Source organism: Cupressus sempervirens, chromosome 3 (genome assembly GCF_028749045.1).
Source record: "Cupressus sempervirens isolate cs-2001-9-10 chromosome 3, ASM2874904v1, whole genome shotgun sequence".
NCBI lineage: Eukaryota > Viridiplantae > Streptophyta > Pinopsida > Cupressales > Cupressaceae > Cupressus > Cupressus sempervirens.
The window spans coordinates 216,619,960-216,639,526 of record NC_143120.1 but is presented as its reverse complement, the minus strand read 5'-3'; positions in this window follow the sequence as shown (position 1 = coordinate 216,639,526).

Sequence of the window (19,567 nt, the reverse complement as noted above, 5' to 3'; positions counted from 1 at the left end):
TATCACTCCCTTATTAGACTTCTTCTGAGTTTTCACTACTTCTGTTACAAAGCTCTTCTTTAAGCTTATTCATTTCTTGCCTCATCAATTGCATCTCCTTGTCTCTTTTTTCATCTTGCCTTAGTTTTTGGACTCTCAATTATTTCACAATCTCAACAGTGGTCATCCTTGAAGATAATCCTCCATCATCTTCTCCTTCCATGGTGTTATCAAATCCTTTACCCTAAGGGATCTTAGGTTTCTCTAATACCACTTGACCTAGAGCTCTCCCTTATAAAGGAAACTAGGTTGTGGTGTGGCCTTACATGCTTCAAGTACCCTAAAATGGATAAAGAGAGGGGTTTACACCTTTATAATAAAGTTGCTCACAAACATGGCCTAGGCACTCAAAAGAGTACAACTAGGTCTAATAGCACAAAATCACTGATTACTAGGTTTATGCTTGAAAGGGGAACCTATATGTTTAAAGGGGAATGGAAAGGTTCCTCAAAATTCAATAGGCTCAACTTAATGGGTTAGAACAATCTAACTTATGCAAATAGTCTCAAGTAGAAAAACTAGCTTTTAGGCATAGGAGTCTTAATTAGCCATGGTGTTTATGAACATTAGGCTAATGATCATGCTTAACCACCAATTGAGAAGCTATAGGGATTTATTAGAGATCATATCCCAATACTATAAAGGTTTTATCCATTCCTTAAGTGCCTATGATACTTCAACACTTGCTATCCTACACTAAACACATCGAGATGTTTGGCCTAGGGTTGGCTTGTAAAATTAGATGCCTTGATTGTCATCTCTCATTCTTAAGGAGTCCTATCGTACATCCTCCTAACTTGCATCCTACCAAGTGGCATGAAGTTCCCATGGTTGAAATGAAAGTTAGGGCATTTTTTCCAAAACTTGTCAATGAAATGAGGATTTTGGTTTACCTGAGGAAGAATGTTAAGTATCTCTCCATGCTTATCACTTCACTACTTCAAACCACATGCATACATTTAATCCTGCCAATCCATAATACTCCATCAACTTATGTAATGTAGAAAATTACAAGGAAAAAATAAGATCTTTTATTGATTCAAATTACAAAATTACATGTTCTCTATCTTCCACCCACCTAAAAGGGCTATTTGAAGACCTTTTCCAAATAATCCAACAAATTTTCAAAGGTTGTGACCATTAGGAGTGATTAAGTGAAAGTTTGTTAAACGTAACAAGAAATTATCAGCCTTGACTAAGTAGTTAGTGTTAATCGAGCTCACTCGAGCATTGAAGAAAACTCCTCATATGTGTGGAGCATTTAGTGTTAATTGAGTTCAAAGATAATCTTGATTGAGTTGGGTCAGTTAATGAAGGAATGTCAATATAAAATCTATACTAAATCAGTTGGGTCAATTAACAAAGGTATTCCCTATGTTAATCGAGTACATAGTTTGGAAACCTAAGAACACACCTACCCTAGCCTAGGACTAAGATGTGCCTAATGACCATAGTTAAAATTCCATGGTTTATAGATCATCAAATTGGGACTAGGTCATACAAATAGGCTTATTTCAAACAAGAAACTACTTCTACCTATAACAAATGTCTCTTAGGTACAAATTCCCTTGAGAGGAATTGATTAAGAGTTAGATATTGTGGATGCTCTAGAGAGTGGAGGAATAGGTTCTCCTACACTAAGAAGGATGAGCTTCAAAGGACTTGTTTATATTTTAATATATGATGAGATAGTCAAAGGTTGCTAAGAAACCCAATAGAGACCAAGTCAGCATACATGCTGAGTAAAATAGAAGAGACTGAGCATTTGAAAAGTTAGTTTATGTTGAACATATAGAATGAGAATCCGAGTGACAACATGAATATTAGTTGTGATTGGGTGTTAGAACATTCAAGTGCCGAATAAACTAGTTTTGACATATGAGTTTTTAATTGCACAAACACTTGTGTAAATCATTTTATTTAACATCTACATGACATTTAAAGATTGTAGAGATAGTTAAGCACAAGATTACACATTTTTTCATAAGGCATTAAGCCAAAGAAAAGTAGATTAACTAATCACAAAATTAGAAGGATAAAATGACAAAAAAGGATGGAATATGTATCATTGAGAAAGATCTAGAACTTTCTACAATTTTCTATTTAAAAAAATTTCTAACCCTAATATCATAATGGTTAGTGGAAGAAAATGTGAAAGAGTAGAGAAGCTTAGAACAGAGAAAGGAGGCTAAGTCAGATAGGAGATGAAACAAAACAACCAGAGTAGTGAAGAGAAAAACATAACATATCAGATAGGGAGATTAGATTGAGATATTGAAGAGAGAAGATCCAAAAATAGCTTTTAGATCAAATTGAAGGATCAAGTATTGAATTCATTTTGACAGATAAAGTTAGGAGAAATTTCTTAACAAAGTGGTTCTAATAGACCTTATTTAAATCTCCTAACAGAGTCCTTACTTTATTGTGAGTGTAAAATCCTTTAATCAAGGTAAGACCTAATAGTTTGGAAAGATTTTAACATAGTAGACCCCTCATATGGTAGATCATCAGAAGTGATCAAAGTGTAGCCCTAACATGCAAACTTTTTTGTTGTAATAGTAAAGATGCATGGGTTTCATCCCCACCCTAGTTTTACCTTCATCTTGAAGTGTTTCTGGGTTACCAAAATCATTGTGTTATGAGTTTATATTTTCATGGATGTTATGTGTAGATAGATTTCATTTCAGAATTACAAGTTATATGGTATGAGATCTAAAATATGAGATGGATTAGGTATGAATACAGTTAATTGTTTTACCAGTGAAAATTTTTATAGATCTTGATTCATCTCCCCCCCTCTCAGTAAGTTGTTTCCCATTTATACTTCCAAGAATTGGTATCAGAGCTTAGTTATCTTAAAAAATTCTAACAACTTGAGAGTACAAATCTTGAAATAGAGAAATACAAAATGGAAAAGATCATTGAGAACTAGATGATTAAAATCCAGATCGTACTATAGAAACTTGAAGGAGTAAAAGATGAGTTAAGGAAATCCTTAAAGAAAAGGAAAGATATGCCCATGGAACAGAATGAAACATTATACAAAGAAGTTGATGGCAAAGGATTTCTTAATAGTGGGAATACTAATGACAGTGATGTAGAAATAATAGATCTAATAGAGGAGAATAACATTCTAAGTAAAGAAGTCAAATAACTCAAAATAGAATAAGAAATTCAATTAGTAGGACTATGTGAAGTAACCAGACAAAAGAAGAAAGTTAAAGAAGACAAAATCATGGCTAAAGAAGAAAAAAGGAAAATTTCTACTAGACTTGAAGAAATATCATTTGATGTGTAGAAGCTTACAAGAAATCAATTGGACATGATGAATTAATTGGTACTTGAAAATCATGAGTTGAACAAAAAGGATAGTGAGATTACAAATTTGAGATCATAGAGTGGTCAACTAAGGAATGAGTTGAGATCTAAGAAAGAACTACTTGAAAGAATGAAAAAACCAAGTGAAGCTATCATATAATTTAAAGAACTAATGAGATAACCAAGGTCATCTAGTGATACTTCTAGTCAAGGACATATCGATCATTCTTCATCTATTGAGGAATGAGAGTCATCAAGGAGTGAAGAGCAAAGAAATGAAAAATCCAAAGGCAAGCCTACTTGTCATCATTATGGTAAACTTGGACATACTAATAAAATTTATAGAAGAAAAAATGGTATATCAAACCCTATACCTAAGTTTAAAGGTAACTATTTTCATTGCAAGAAACAAGGGCACCAAGAACATGCATGCAGGTCAAAGACAAGTAATGCACCTACTACACCTAGATTTGAAGGACATTGTTACAACTGTCAGAAATATGGACACAAAGCTCATGATTGTAGATCCAAAGAAAAATCTAACTAGACATCTAAAAGGCAAACATATGTACCTAAGCAAGGTAACTCTTACAATTGGAATTACAATAGATGGTATAATTGTCATTATTTTGGAGAGTATGGACAAATTCTAGAGAATTGCATCAAGACATATTTCAAAGGAAAATACAACAAATTATTGAATGGAAACCTAGGTTGTTTCAGTTGTCTTAAGGTTGGACATGTTAGTAAGAATTACAAGACCCAAGTACTAGCACCAAAAAATGAAAGAAACAAAGGAAAAGGGAAAGTTGAGATGAGTAAATCATGGATATAGATAGTAGAAGCTAGAAGTAGTGGATCAAGAAAAGTTGAGATTACCCAATCCAATGGATTATGTGATCACACCACATCTAACTAAGAAAAAAGGTATGTAAGGGATTGTATATTTAAATTTTATATCATACATCAGTTCCTAACAAGAAAAGTGATTAAAATTCCATATCAACATGAATCAAGGTGCATTTAGACATATTTGAGAGAAGTATTAAGCAATGGAATAAGATACACTATCAAGTGTCGAGCATCAATAATATAATTTGTATTGAATGAGTATTACAATATAGATCAAGAGTTCACATTGATCGAGCTGATGTATTGGCAAAATGAATCGGTATTGACTAAGCGAGATGATGGTGACCAAGCATTTGAAAGAAAAGAAGATCGAAAGGCCAAGGAAACTATTGTGCAAATACTTGAGTACAAACACATTTATTGAAGACTAAATGAATAGAATGAAGGTATATATAAAATTTTGGCATTCATTTTCATTTTACCAAGCAATTCAAAGGTGATTAAGGTGATTTCAACAATATAGCAAGTGAATCTCAATGTACCATTGGAAAAATTGAAAGATCATAGGAAGTAAAGTTTTTACTGCCAAGATAAGTTATTTTTGAAGTTGTTGAAGAAAAATTCTTTGAACCTTATTTTTGAAATGACATATTTTACATCTATGTCTATGAAAGAAATATTGAAGGAGAGTAATGCACAAATTTCAAGAAATATCCTAACATTTTATTGACTAGTGATGAATTTGACACCCTATCGTCAATTCCACCAAGGGTGTGATAACTCACGATATAAAATCATGTTATATGTGTAAAGTGGGAGAGATTGGAGATTACAAACTTCATGCAACATATAAAAAATTGTTTTCTAATGGAGTGTTGAAGGATGAGTACAAGATAGTTTTCAAGAAAAGGATAACCTATGCCCTAGCCTTTCCATAGGTTTTCAAAGCTGAGTTGATAAAAATTGTATTGAGCCAAATACATGACATGAAGATTTGGTCAGAAGGTGGACCAATCAAGATTAACAAGGCTATCATATGCTAAGCTAATGGTTATCCTACTTTGGATATACTAAAGACAATGAGAAGTGATGCGAGGGATGTTGTCAAGAAAAGAACAAAGGCAAAGTGGAATGACCATGGAATGTTGATCCATGGGATTGAACTCCTAGTCATTGAATTTGCAGCATGTGTGGTTGCACAAAAGTTCTATTAGTTGAGTCAACTGAATAGTGTACCTTGCATTGCAATTGACCTCAAATATAATATTGTGAAGAAAGATCGTAGTTATGATCTTGTTGAGCTGCAATTGCAACAATTTTTAGAGAATTTTGGAAGTATATGAAAAGTGAAAAAAACATAATGCAAGATTGGTTCCCTACTTGTCTATATATTTTTCTATGTAAATAATTCATTCCCCATAGTAGGAACAATTTTATCGAATAGAAATAGAACAACTATTGAGAAAATAAATGATTTGATCAATCAATTGGGAGAAAAGTTTTAAGCTATAATGGATAACTACTTTGAAGAATTCAAGAATAAAATGAAGAACATAATAAGGACACCCAAGTCAATTATAGATAATTATTTTGAAGATATATGTTTTATGGTAGATACAAATTTTATCTATCAATAAGCAGTACTACCAAGGGTTCTATGGATAAGGTTGATGCAATATGAACTAAATGTTAATGAAGTTACAACAATAATGACTGCATTGTTTGACATGAATGCTTAGCCATTTGTTACTTATGACACAACCAAGATTAAAATGACAATGGAAACAAAAGTTCCTAAGATATATAAGAGAAGAAAGAAAATGATTAAAGATATTGAGGGAAAACTTGAAAAAGGTCAACGTCAAATCACTGAAGGAAAATGAGAGGATGAGGAACCTAAAAATGAAGATGAAGCTGAGTCATCAAAGAGTAAAGAGCTAGCTATTTCCAAGCTTGAGGCAATAAAACTAAAGAAAATAGTGATTGCTGATCCAAAAGTAAAAGAGGATCTCAAGAAAGGTGTAAATAAGATTGTTACACCACCAGAGCCGAAAAGAAGAGTGATCATGAGATCAAAGGAAACTCAGTCCCCAACTATAAAAGAGAAAGAAAGCTCATCAAAGAGGAAGTTGACTAAAACACCAAGGCAAAACCTACCTAAGAGGTCAAGGATAAAAATAGTCGTGACACATGAGGAGGAGGAAGAAGATGAACTTGAAATAGAGTCTAACAATCTGAGAAAACTTCAGATTATACCCAAACCACCTCCAACAACCATTGATTAGGTATGTGAGATGATTAAAGAATCAAGTAGTATAGCAGCATTAAAGACAATTTATTTTGAATCTTTAAATAAAGATGATCAAGATAAGATTAAAAAAGCTATGATGGATATGATGATACAATTCAAATCTAGACTTATAGAGTTGTATGCACCCTAAAATGGTCACCTAGACTATGGACCCTCATTCTTCAATTTATCAATTTCCTAAATCAATGCATCACAATATTTTATTGAATCAATTCAAATCATTTTCCTTGATCAAATTACAATTAATTGAACTATTTCAATATTTCTTAAGGTTTGATCATTTCATCAATGATCTTATTTAATTAAAAGAAAATTTCTCTTTTAATTAATTAAAAAACCCCCCACTTAAAGCTCTCTTTTTGATGAAAAAAATAAATAAATCAAACAAATCAAGTAAAATGTAATAAAGATTCCTTTTTTTTCACATATCTCTAAGTGGTGGGCTTTTTCCTCTTACTTTCCTTTTTAGAGATTTATCCCACATTTCTCTAGTGAGAAGCCTCCCACCTCCACACTTTCCTTTATAAGGAGCCCTCTCGTTCTCATTTGGATAGATGTTTGTTTCTATAGTATTGTTATGCTATAGATTTGGAGAGTGATTTTGGAGGAGTTTGGGCTTTAGGGTTTGGACATTGGAGCTTCATTTCAACTTCTCTCTTCTTGTCTTCTTCTCTCATGCATCCATGACTTCCATCATCATTCTTCATCCTTGCATTTTCATATAAGCTTAAAGTCATATTTGCTTTCATAGATTAATCTTGCATTGTTATTTCCTTTCATGGATAAGATTTCCTTTCTTGCATTACTTTGCATTATTATCATTTAGATTATCTTTCATCTTCATTTGCATGCATATTTGATGATAATGGAGACTAACACTTTCACTTTTCCTCTTTGAATATTTCATTTTATGGTGTACTTGTATGGACAAAAATTAGGTCAAACTGAAGGCCTCCATTACAAATCCTTGCACTCCATGAATAGAGAGCTATGAGTCATCATTCGAGATCTCATTCTTGAGAAATCTTGGATATAATGACTCATAGAAGTGTGTCAACATTTTAACACACATTTTTGGTACCCATAGTAGGGCAACCCACATTTACATGTTGGTTTTGGCTAATATTTGGAGCTAACCCTCTTGTGCAGATTTGTTTCAAGATTAAAAACCCTAGATCTTAAAAATTTGATCATATCTCATAAATGGCATGGTTTTCTAGTTTGAAATTTTTTTTGTAGGTTGGTGACATATTAGAGAAGCTTTGACTAAAAATTTAGGTTTTTCCAAGGTAATTTGTATGTTTTATAAACTTTCCTTATTTTTCATGAAAAATGATTTTTGGGTGCAAATTGGAATTTTTTGTAAAATTCTACATTTTTGGAAAGGTTTTTGAATTTTAAATAGGTTTTTTTCTTTTTGTTTTGAGTTTAGGGCTACTATCAGGGTTCAAACACTCGACTTACAAAATCTGGTTTATTTTGACAAAATGGGTCCCTAGAACACAAATGAAAATATTTTTATGAAATTCTAACATTTTTGAAAAGGTTTCTAGTTTTTAAAAGGGGTCTCTTTTCTGTATTTATGGTTTTGGATCCAAATTTATGGCATATAGGTCCAATCTTGTTGGCTAGGTCAAAAATCAAAATTAAAAAAAGGGCATTTAATGATTAACTTGCATTTAATTTTTACATGGTTCAATGCATGATGTGAGTTTTCATTTTGGTTAATTTCTGGTTTTTTACTCTTAACAATCAAATTTTGACCCTATGGTTTTCATAAGACATATCTATCTTCTATTGGTTTTCTTATTGTTTACTTGGAGCACTTGCTTGGTTCATTAGATTAGTGGAGTGATATGTGTGCATTGCTTTGGATCTGAGGTATTCTTATAAATCTCTATAAAATTTGGACTTTGGATTTAAAAGTGAACCTGCCATGTGTTTAACTTGAGTATTTTACATGCTTTCATAATTCACATTTTGATTTGTGCTATGAAATTAGACCTAAATTTTCTTTGTTGCATACATGTTTCACATAGTAATTAGGCCCTATGAACACTACTTGTGGCAATCTTGAGAGAATGGGTTTCATTCACTTGCCTTACATGCAATCTCTTCTTATCAATAGATCCCCTTGTAGTTAGGGAATGATTTGATATTATTTCATTATCTCACTTGGTTTGTCTTCAACATTGGCTAGTACTTTCTCTCTTGAGATTGGTGGTGATTGTTGTTGTCTTTCCAAACCTCAGTGAAGTGATTTCAAATTAGTGGGTCAATGAATCTATTTTCTATGTTTGGGTGAGGTGAAGAGGATAGAGGATTATATTATGTTCCCTTTTAAGCACATCCTAAAATTGGAACCCTTTAATTCGAACTAAGTCCCCATGTGGTCCAATTTTGTGAGTCTTTCTTGATTAGAGAGGGTTAACCATAGTGGACACTCCCTTTATTGGGTAAACCAAATGGATGGAACCTCAAGTAGTAGTAGCCACTTTTTTCATGGTAGCAACACCCACTATATAAATGTCCTTGTGGAAGCTAAAATATCCATGAGAATAGTCTTTTATTGGGCTGTTAGATTTCCTTAGAATCTCCAATTAATGAAATTTTCAGAATGTGTCAAAACCCTGGTGTGTTAGGATTGGATTTCACCCACTTGAGATTACAAGAGTTACAGAGTTGACTATTATTAAGAACCATAGTGTAGCCCAAATTTCCTTTCTAGGACTATGTGTGTGATTGAAAAATATTTTTATAACATACACAATAGTGGTTCTAGGGATTAGATTCATACTAAGACAGTATTCTTGTTTATGCACAATGTTGCTTTGTCCCTTGCCCAATACTTGTAGAAGTTTGTTTGAACTCCTTGAGTGCTATCTTGCATGCCTAATTTATGATAAAAATCTATTGATGCATCTAGTTGGTCAATTAAAATGAACAAGAAAACTGAGTTCCCAAGATGAAACCTTTATTAATTTGTTATTTTCTCATTTCTAGTCCTCCTTGGTTGATCTGGGTTAGATTAGGTCACTTACCCTATTATTGGAATATTGTTTACACTTTGGATTGTTATGTTTTGACCACTTGAATTAGTATTCTTTGATTTTACTAGTGGCCTTGCTTGGAGTTAGTGAGTTAGAAACCATCATTGTTGAGAAGATAAACCTTTGGATTCTCTGATAACATGCTTGGAGAGTCTTAGTAATATCTTGTCCATTAACTTCTATTCAAATTAAATTTTAATTAATTATAATTTGGGTAAATCATCCTCCTAATTCATATGTGCTAGGGTATCCACCCAAAGTAGTGGGTACCTTTGTGGCAATGTCGGTTTATACCTATTGCAAAAATTCTATCTTATCATCTCTCTCTCTTTTGGAGAAGTGAGTGCTTTTACTATTCTAGTTTGGTACTAATGTTTCTTAGGGTTGTCCTATCAACTAGTACCTTTTCTTTCATGCCATTTACAACAAGATATCAATTAGATCAAGGAAAATGACCTCAAGTATTCTTTAACCAATTAGTCTTAGTTCAAACTCGCCAAAGACATAAGGGAAAAGAACCTATATTTGATCAATCACCTAGGAATAACTCAAAAGTTTGGTTTGATCCAAAGAGTGACCTTAGCGAGTTGATTATACCCTTAGCACCTTCTCACTTAGATATGAATATGAGTTACATGATGATATATATTGAAAAAAATCAAGATACTATTTCGTTTAGAAGTTCCTCTCATGAAAATTGACCAATCTCACTCCTTATCTCAACTAGATATCTGGATGCACACCAAAAGGCTAAAAGAGATAAGAGGCAAGAATATCAAGAAGAACAATCGCAACATGAAAACCAAGATAATGGACCTCATGAAACTTGTGTGAATGCAACATACACCAATAACTTTTTTAGAAATTCAAGACCAAGTTCACTATTCAAGACACCTTCAAGATACATGAGCGAAAGATTTAAGAAAATCAAACTTGAAAATAAAGCCTCCCTAATTGAACAAGCTACAAAGGAAGAGAAATTTAGACTCCTAGAGTTGGAGAGACAAGCCTTGTTGGAGATAGAAGAGACAAATGATCCTACTTATCTTTATCTCACTAAGTTCATAATGAGAATGTAATCTAAATTTGAAAAGATATTAGAGGAGAAGATTACATCATTACATGAATCATCTTCTTTAAGGTCTACATCTTCTACTCCAAGACATCAATTGTCTTCATCTTCTAGATTCAAAGACCTCTTAAGAGGTAAAGTGAGTAATAACTCCTTTGAGAATATGCCAATATTTCATGATGGACCTATCTTTGAGCAAGATGAGAATGACAAAATTGGTCCTAGACATACTTTTGAGTGAACTTTTACTCCTTTGGGATTTTCATATGACATGGTGCTTGAGACCTTAATTACAAACAAGATAATTAATTTTCCATACAAATCTAGACCTTATGAGCCTGAGGTAAAACCTCCATGGTGGAGAGATGATCGCTATTGGGGTTACCATAGAAATAAAGGTAATAAACCTAAAGATTGTATTATGTTGAAACATATAATTTAAGATCTTATTGATGATGGAATTATTGATGTTGAAATTCATAAAGACTTATATGATGAGGATACTTTTCTTGAGCAAGATAATTTTGATGAACCTATGTCAAGTGATGGTTTCCTTGATACCTCCACTTCTTCTAACACTCATGAACTTCCTAAAACTTCAAAGCTATTCAACATATCTCTATCAAACAAAGAGCCTAATGCTTTCCACACTGATTATGTGTATCCTCAAGGGCTACCTCTAAAAAAAACTCAAGCTAATATACACTTGGTTGAAAACCTTTTTCATGCTACTTAGACTAAAGATTCTCAACCTTCATGTGATGCTATGCCTACTATTCTCACTTCAACTAGTCATTCACTATCTCCTCAAGACACTATCATGCAAACCTCATATTATTCCTTATCCTTAGAAGTGGCTCCATGTAAATAGGACTCTCAAAAGGCTAAAAATAAAAATGTCAAGAAAGATAAAGATCAAGAACCCTCCATGTCATCCAATCATTTTCATGATGTCCCTTATCTATGTCATGGTTCTTTTAATCACATGTGCCCTTTCTCATTTATTCCACCATGTCTTAAGTCTTCTCCTAAGAAATATCAAGCTACTACTTACACTATTGAGCTTATTGATAATAGAAATAACTTTACTATACTTTCACTTTCCAAAGATGATACTTCCATTAAGGTTATTAAAATTGGTGTTGTTACTTCCAATATTGAGCCTATTTAAAACCAAGAGAAAGATTCTATTCTTATGCTATCCAAAGATCCTTGTCAAGATCAAAGTATTTCATCTTCTTGTTCTACTGCTCGATGTTCTCTTCCACTTTCTACTCTTACAAGTATTTTCAAGCTCCAAAAAATCCTATCAAAGAAGTTTCTCCTATTCAAGATGCTCATGATCCTATTTAAAATTATAATGCTCACTCTAAGGATGTTGAAGTCCTTGGTTATCATATACATGTTGATGGACTTATTGATTATCCTTTCTCATCTTCCATGTCCATCCTTGGACTTCCTCCACCAATACCAAGGGCTTCACATCTTCCTTCCATATTGGGTCCTTATGTCCTTTCTTTTCCCCCTCCTAACTCTCCTAATTCATCATCCCTCTTGGGTCCTTACGTCCCTCTATCTCCTATCTTTACTTAAGATCAATGTAGATGCATATCCTTGAATCCTTTTCATCCACCACCCATCTAAACAAGTCATATCTTCCTTATTCTTCCACAAGTACTAAGTCTTTTGGAAGTAACTTGAATGTTCAATACAAGAATCCATCTAAAATATAAGATCACCATGTCTCCTCTAATTGACATAAGGGAATAAAGTGAAAAGAGACATCTAAGAAGAGAACTACAAAACAAATATGGGTTCCAAAATCCACCATTAAAGATATTATCTCTAAATCATAAAAAAGAAATGAAAATCCTATGACTATATGGATTCCAAAGTCTCTCTTGAAAGAGTCTAATGTTGAGAAACAAGTGAAGTTGACATTCAAGCTTCCAAAGACTTCCACCTCATCTTCTTCCAAAAGAATTCTTGCATTCCATGCGCCTAAACCACAACCTCTTCTATCCATTCACCATATTCCTTCACGTATTTCTTCATTTACATTTTCTACATCCTCTCACCACCTTTCAAGGCGTGTGTTGACATTGATCTTGCCTTCCTTTCAATCTAACCTTTCACAATCCTTCCATTCACTATCCTTCTACCTTCTATCAATTTTCCTCATTTTCCTATTCCTCCTATCTTCCAACCTCACTCGCTTTGCATAAAACCTTATCCTCCATTTTTCTCTTCCATATTCCTTTCCATCTAAACATCTTTGAGCATAAAATTTTGAATCCTTGGCATATCATGGTTTATCCTTTCAAGGGGCATTATCTTAAAATCTTGCTTTCTTCCAAAAAAAAAAAAAAATTCAAAAAAAAGAGGAAAAAAAAAATAGAAAAAAAAATGAAAAAGTTGAAAGTGTGCCTTGGTAAAAACCTAGAAATAGACACCTTGGTAGAAAAATTAAAGAGAAGGAAATTTGTCCTATGGTGAAAACCACTCCCTTGTGGTTCTTGGGATAGGTACCATGATGAAAACCTCACAATCAAGCATCAAACATATTTCTTCTACATCTTTCATCCATTCTGTCATCTCTCTTTGATCATGACAAGGTTGACCTATACACAAACATTTGGCTACCTAGTGAGCTATCTTATGATAATTTTTCTCTCATTCCTCTCATGTTTAGCCTTCATATCTATTTTCCTCCATTCATTCTAGCCTTTTTCTATCCTTTTCTCATTTGGTCTTCATATAATAAAAAAGAGTAAAATACGATGTTATGAAGTCTCTTGACATTTCTACTCCTTTGGAATACATCCTTTCCTACTTTTGCATTACACTTTCATGACTTATCCTATCTTGGCCTCTCATTTCTTATCTAAATGTGCTTTTCATGACAATTTTTCCCTAGCTTGAGTACTCTTGAGGAGATTTTCCTTGAGGATTTCTTCCCTTCATTCTCCTTCATTCTCTTGTCTTCCATCTCTTCCACCAGTTTGTTAATCCCTCTTCTCCTCCACCTTGCTAGATATTGGGACTACACAATGTGATCTTGCTTGGGAATTTGATGCCCGTTCTGTTGGGGGGCATCCTTTGTATATATTTATTGATCCTAAAAAATTCCAAAAAAAGGATACATTTGAAAATTTCAAAAAAATGATATATTATCAAAAATTCTAAAAATCCAAAAATGTTCTAAAAAAATGACCATCTTAGTGAAAACCTAGCAATAGGAACTTTGATGTATTTCCAAAAAAATTATATATTCCAAAAATACCAAAAAAATAATTCAAAAAAAAAAAATTGCAATAAGATCCAAGTGGTGAAAACCTAGAAACAAGTGCTACTTGAGGCCTTTGCACCCTTGTTTCTTAGTGCATGTCCTTAACACCTAGCCTTTCTCCATCATTCATTTTCCTTGTTTCCTTGGTTTCAAATTGGTCTTTGTCTTTGTCTAGGGGGCATAAGTGTGTTAGCTTTGGTCTCTTGGAAGCGTTAGTCTTCAGGACACCTCACAAACAATGTTTTTCAACACCACCCCAACTATATTTTTCAATAGAACCCTTGACATCAAGTATTTTTTTTTAACACTTATTGGTTTATTCTTACCCAATTTTGTCATGTGATCTTACCTACTTGCAAGCATTTGATCCTTATCCATGGAACTCAGTATCAGTTAACACACTTAAATTTTTAAAATACAGATACTTAATACTTGAGCTATATCATGATCTTTTCTTTGTGTGCCAACTATTATTAATTTTTCTTGAGTTTCCTTGTCTAATAAGTCTCTTTGGTATGCATAGCTAGAGGACTTGGGGCATGGGGAATATATTTTTTTTCTTTCTACTTGTGGGTGTGGTATTAAAACTCTAGAGTGTCTCTTGTTGTCCCCTTGAAACACTTAGGAGATTTGAGGCATTGTCCTTAACTATTTTTGCAGAATCATTCTTATGGTTCTCCTAGCATCTATGCCTTGATGTGAGCATGGTTTTGTTAGATCAAATTAGGTAAACTAACATCCCAGTCATCTTGACCTTTATGTCTTTGATGCTTATGTTAGAATCTTTCCACATTCCAATCTAATATAAATCACATTCATATCTTCATAGTTGTACTTGTGACTAGTGATGATTGTGTGATTTTTTGATGTTTGTTAATAATGGCCCAATGATGAAAATAAGTTTCTTCAAATTATTTCATGAATGATGAACACAAAATCCTATGTTACAGTTTCTCTATTGAAAGTACACCTTTGCATTTTCATGTAGCTTGCATTGCTAGACTTCATGTTAGTTTTCATTTTTTGACTGCATTATGAGTTTGAGAGTGTTTTCCTCCATCTTTATTTTAGAATTTTAATCAACTATGGTCATGTCTTGATCTTAATTTCCTTATATTCTTTTGTGATCATAATCAAAATTTTCTATCTTAAATAGTTGATTGATTTTGAGGCATTCTCTTTCTTGAGGCAAATTCTCTTTCTTCTTTCCATTTCTTTCCACCTCTTCTAAATTTCCATCTTTCATTTTCTTTCACCCCACTTATTTTCTTCTAATTCAACTTTGGGGTATAATATTTCATGCTTGATGATCTACCTTGGTTCTATGATCCTTATATTTTTCATTTTACATCAAGAACCTTATCTTCAGTTAAATTTGATCAATTTTGTTAATTTTATATTTCTCCTCCATTTCATTTCAATTTTAATCATAAGGGGGCAATACCTATCAAATTTCAATCCTTGATTCAACTTTATTAATCTTTGTTCCTCTTGGGACAACCTTGTCTTTGTCAAGACAAAATTGTTATCAAAAATTGCACTCTTCATCCTAATGTGTTCCTAAATTAACCACACATCTGAGTTGCTTTGTGATCGCAATCAACCTCACACTTAACCTACATTCTTTGACTAACATGTTCTCGAAATGATCACACATCAATCAAAGAGGTGCAAATGTATGTACCTTAAAATGGTCACCTAGACTATGGGCCCCCATTCTTCAATTTATCAATTTCTCGAATCAATTCAAATCATTTTCCTTGATCAAATTGTAATTAATTTAACTATTTCAATATTTCCTAAGGTTTGATCATTTCATCAATAATCATTTGTAATTAAAATAAAATATCTCTTTTAAATAAATTAAACAATCTAAGTTAATTAAAAGAAAATATCTCTTTTAACAAAATAATTTAATCTTATTTAATTAAAATATCTCTTTTAATAAATTAATATTATCTTATTTAATTTAAAAAAATCCTTATTTTAATTAAATAAATAAATGCCCACTTAAAGCTCTCTTTTTGATGAAAAAATAAAATAAATCAAATAAAATCTTATAAAGATTCCTTTTTTTGCACATATCTCTAAGTGGTGGGCTTTTTCCTCTTACTTGCCTTTTTAGGGATTTATCCCACATTGCTCTTGTGAGAAGCCTCCCACCTCCACACTTTCCTTTATAAGGAGCCCTCTCCTTCTCATTTGAATAGATGTTTGTTGCTATAGTATTGTTATGTTGCAGGTTTGGAAAGCAATTTTGGAGGAGTTTGAGCATTAGGGTTTGGACATTGGAGCTTCACTAAAAATTCTCTCTTCTTGTATTCTTCTCTCATGCATCCATGGCTTCCATCATCATGATTCATCCTTGCATTTTTATATCAGCTTAGAGTCATATTTTCTTTCATAGATTAGTCTTGCATTGTAATTTCCTTTCATAGATTATATTTCCTTTCTTGCATTGCTTTGCATTGTTATCATTTAGATTATCTTGCATCTTCATTTTCATGCATATTTTGACTTTGAATCTCTCATTTTATGGTGTACTTGCATGTGCACAAACTAGGTCAAATTAAGGGCCTCCATTGCAAACCCTTGCACTTTATGAATAAAGAGCTATGAGTCACCATTTGAGATCCCATTCTTGATCAATCTTGGATATAGTGACTCATAGAAGTGTGTCAAAATTTTAGCACATAAGAGTTAGGTGAAGGCATTCCTAAGAATTTATACAATAGAGTTGATGCTAATTTGAAGTGGGCGTTGTCCACTGAAAGATAAATAACAAAGACCATGTTAGCACAAATAGTGCCAGATTTGGGAAAGACACATATGTCTATAGCCCTAAAAAAATTTGTGAATAAATTTATGCATAAGGATAGGGCATATAAAATTTTGAAGAATAAGGCTCATGACATTGAAAAAGAGAGCATTCTCATATAGAAGAAAGTATTTAGATTGCTTGTCCCATCAACTGACAAAGAAAATGAAGAAGAAGGAAGAGATGGAGAAGTAAAAGAAGGTCAAGATGATGTGTTGCAAAACTTGCATAAGAGATAAGGAAATTCATAGTAGGGTGTGAACAAAAATATGTTTCCACAAATGAGGACATTCCTAGTTCATCTCCATAGAATCAAAATGTATTGACTAAGGAAGATTTGAAAAATGCGACATGAGATGCCTCAGATCCTTCTCTACCATGCACCAATGTAGTGTTACTACAAGTAAAATATTATCCAAGAATTGTAAGTGAAAAGACTAATGATTTTCAAGTCACATCAGTTATAGTGGTTTTTGACATGAGTGCCAAGAAAAAGGGAAAGGAAATAATTGTGTTTCCACAATTTATCAATGTCACAGATGATAAACCAAATAAGGAACTGGAAGAAGAAGAGAAAGAGATGATAGAGTTAGAGAAAACCAAAGAACAAAAGACTATTTAAGCTCTTATATAATTTCCAAGTTTCATGCCAACACAAACACTATCTTTTACACTTGTACAATAAGTTAAATCAGCTCAATAGAAGAAGACACCTAGATTGAGGGCAAAGAGAAAATAATTGCAAGTATCACTACCTAGTGATAACATGCCTCAATTGCAAATGATGCCACATAAAGATGATACAATAGAGGAAATAATGAGCTTAGATGAGGTCATTACATTGCTTATGTATGACTTTAATAACATGACACTAGAGTAAATACTATAATTGTAAACCTTGCTAAGTCGCAAGGCAAAGGAAGTATAGTTGAGAAGAGAACATAAGAAGAAACAAGTATTGTATAGTATTAAGGATATTTTTGTTGATGCATTTGAGATTTTTGATGTTAATGAGAAACATCAAATTTTGGATCAGTTAGTGTATATAGTTTATAAGGTTCATACAAAAGACAAAGAGACCAATGACAAATTCTTGAGATGGTCTGAAAAGAAATTTATGAATAAAGTTTTAAAGAAAGTTTCAATAGAACTTGTAATTAGACAATTTGAGATTTGATATTTCTAACCTTACCATTTAGTTGGAAGGAATTTTGAAATTCATTCATTCTTTGTAGATGAAACTTTTTCATGTTGAGTTCTTCATGTTGGAGTATCAATGCTCTATTGATTTGATACAGATATATATGAAGGCATGCACTATTTCAATGTTTAAGAAAACAAGTTCAAGCTCACCATCATATAATAAGGTTACATTTGATCAAAAAAGATTAGTTAAGTTAATGGCTAGAGATAGTGGCATAAGGAATAAATTTATTTCAATTCAATTCATGCTACTACCCCGTTTGGAGATAATTTAGAAGGAATTATCTATGGTTCAAAATTTAACAAGGTAAGATCCACATCTTTCAATGACAGAAGCCTCATTGATCTAGCTGCTTAGCTAGAAATTCACATTCAAGTCATGGAATCAACAAGAGAAAGATGTAATAAAGGACTTGAAGAAATATTGGTAAGTCATCAAACATTTTTGGATAAATACAAGCTCACCCCTACAAATCCCAAGCCATAAATGACAGAAACAAGGAGGAAATATTTTCATGATATACATTAAAGAGGGAAATATTATATCAAGATAGAATAAAATCATGATACACATAAAGGGGGAGATAGAAATCAAATACAATAGTGTCAGATGAGTCGCCATCAAAGTTTACAAACATGTATATATTGTATAGAAAAGATTAAGTTTTGAAGACTGAATTAGAGTTTTAGGGGGAGTGATACATTTTGATATTTTTTGTATGGATGGCTAAGACATGGAAAAGTATTTTTGACACTAATGTCAAGGGGGGAGATTATTTATCTCTAAGCCCAAGTTTCCTATTGGAGTCTAATACTTAGTCATTTCCAAGGAAGTGCTAGATGGTCATCACTACAAGCGAGCCATCCAGAGAAGGCTGAGCTACAAAGGACTTGTTTATATTTTATCATATGCCAAGCAAGTCAAAGGTTGTTGACCACCCCTACAGAGACCAAGTTAGTATATATGTTGAGTAAAGTAGAAGAGATTGAGCATTTGGAAAGTTAGTTGATGCTGAGTTTATAGAAGCTGAGTGGTAGCATGAATATTAGTTATGACTAAGTGTTAGAACATTCAAGTGTCGAGTAAACAAGTTTTGACATATGATTTTGTAATTGTACACATGCTTATGTAAATTATTTTAGCTAACTTCTATGGGAAATTTAAAGATTGCAGAGACAATTAAGGAGAATATTATAGGTTTTGTTAGAAGGAATTAATCTGAAGAAAAGAAGATTAACCAACCAAAAAATCAGAAGGATAAAATGACAAAAGGATGGAATATGGATCATTGATTAAGATCTATAACTTTATATGATTATATATTTAAGAAGGGTTCTAACCCTAAGATCATAATGGTGAGTGGAAGAAAGTGTGAAGGAGAAAACAAGCTTAGAATAGAGAAAAGGAGGCTAAGTTAGATAGGAGATTAGACAAAGCAACCAAAGTAGTGAAGGACAAAACATATGATATTAGACAAGGAGATCAGTTTGAGATGTTGAAGAGAGGAGATCCAAAAATATCTTTCAAAGAAAACTAAAGGATCATGTCCTGAATTAGTTTTGACATATTGAGTTTGGGAAAATCTCTTAATAGAGTGGTTCTTATAGACCTTAT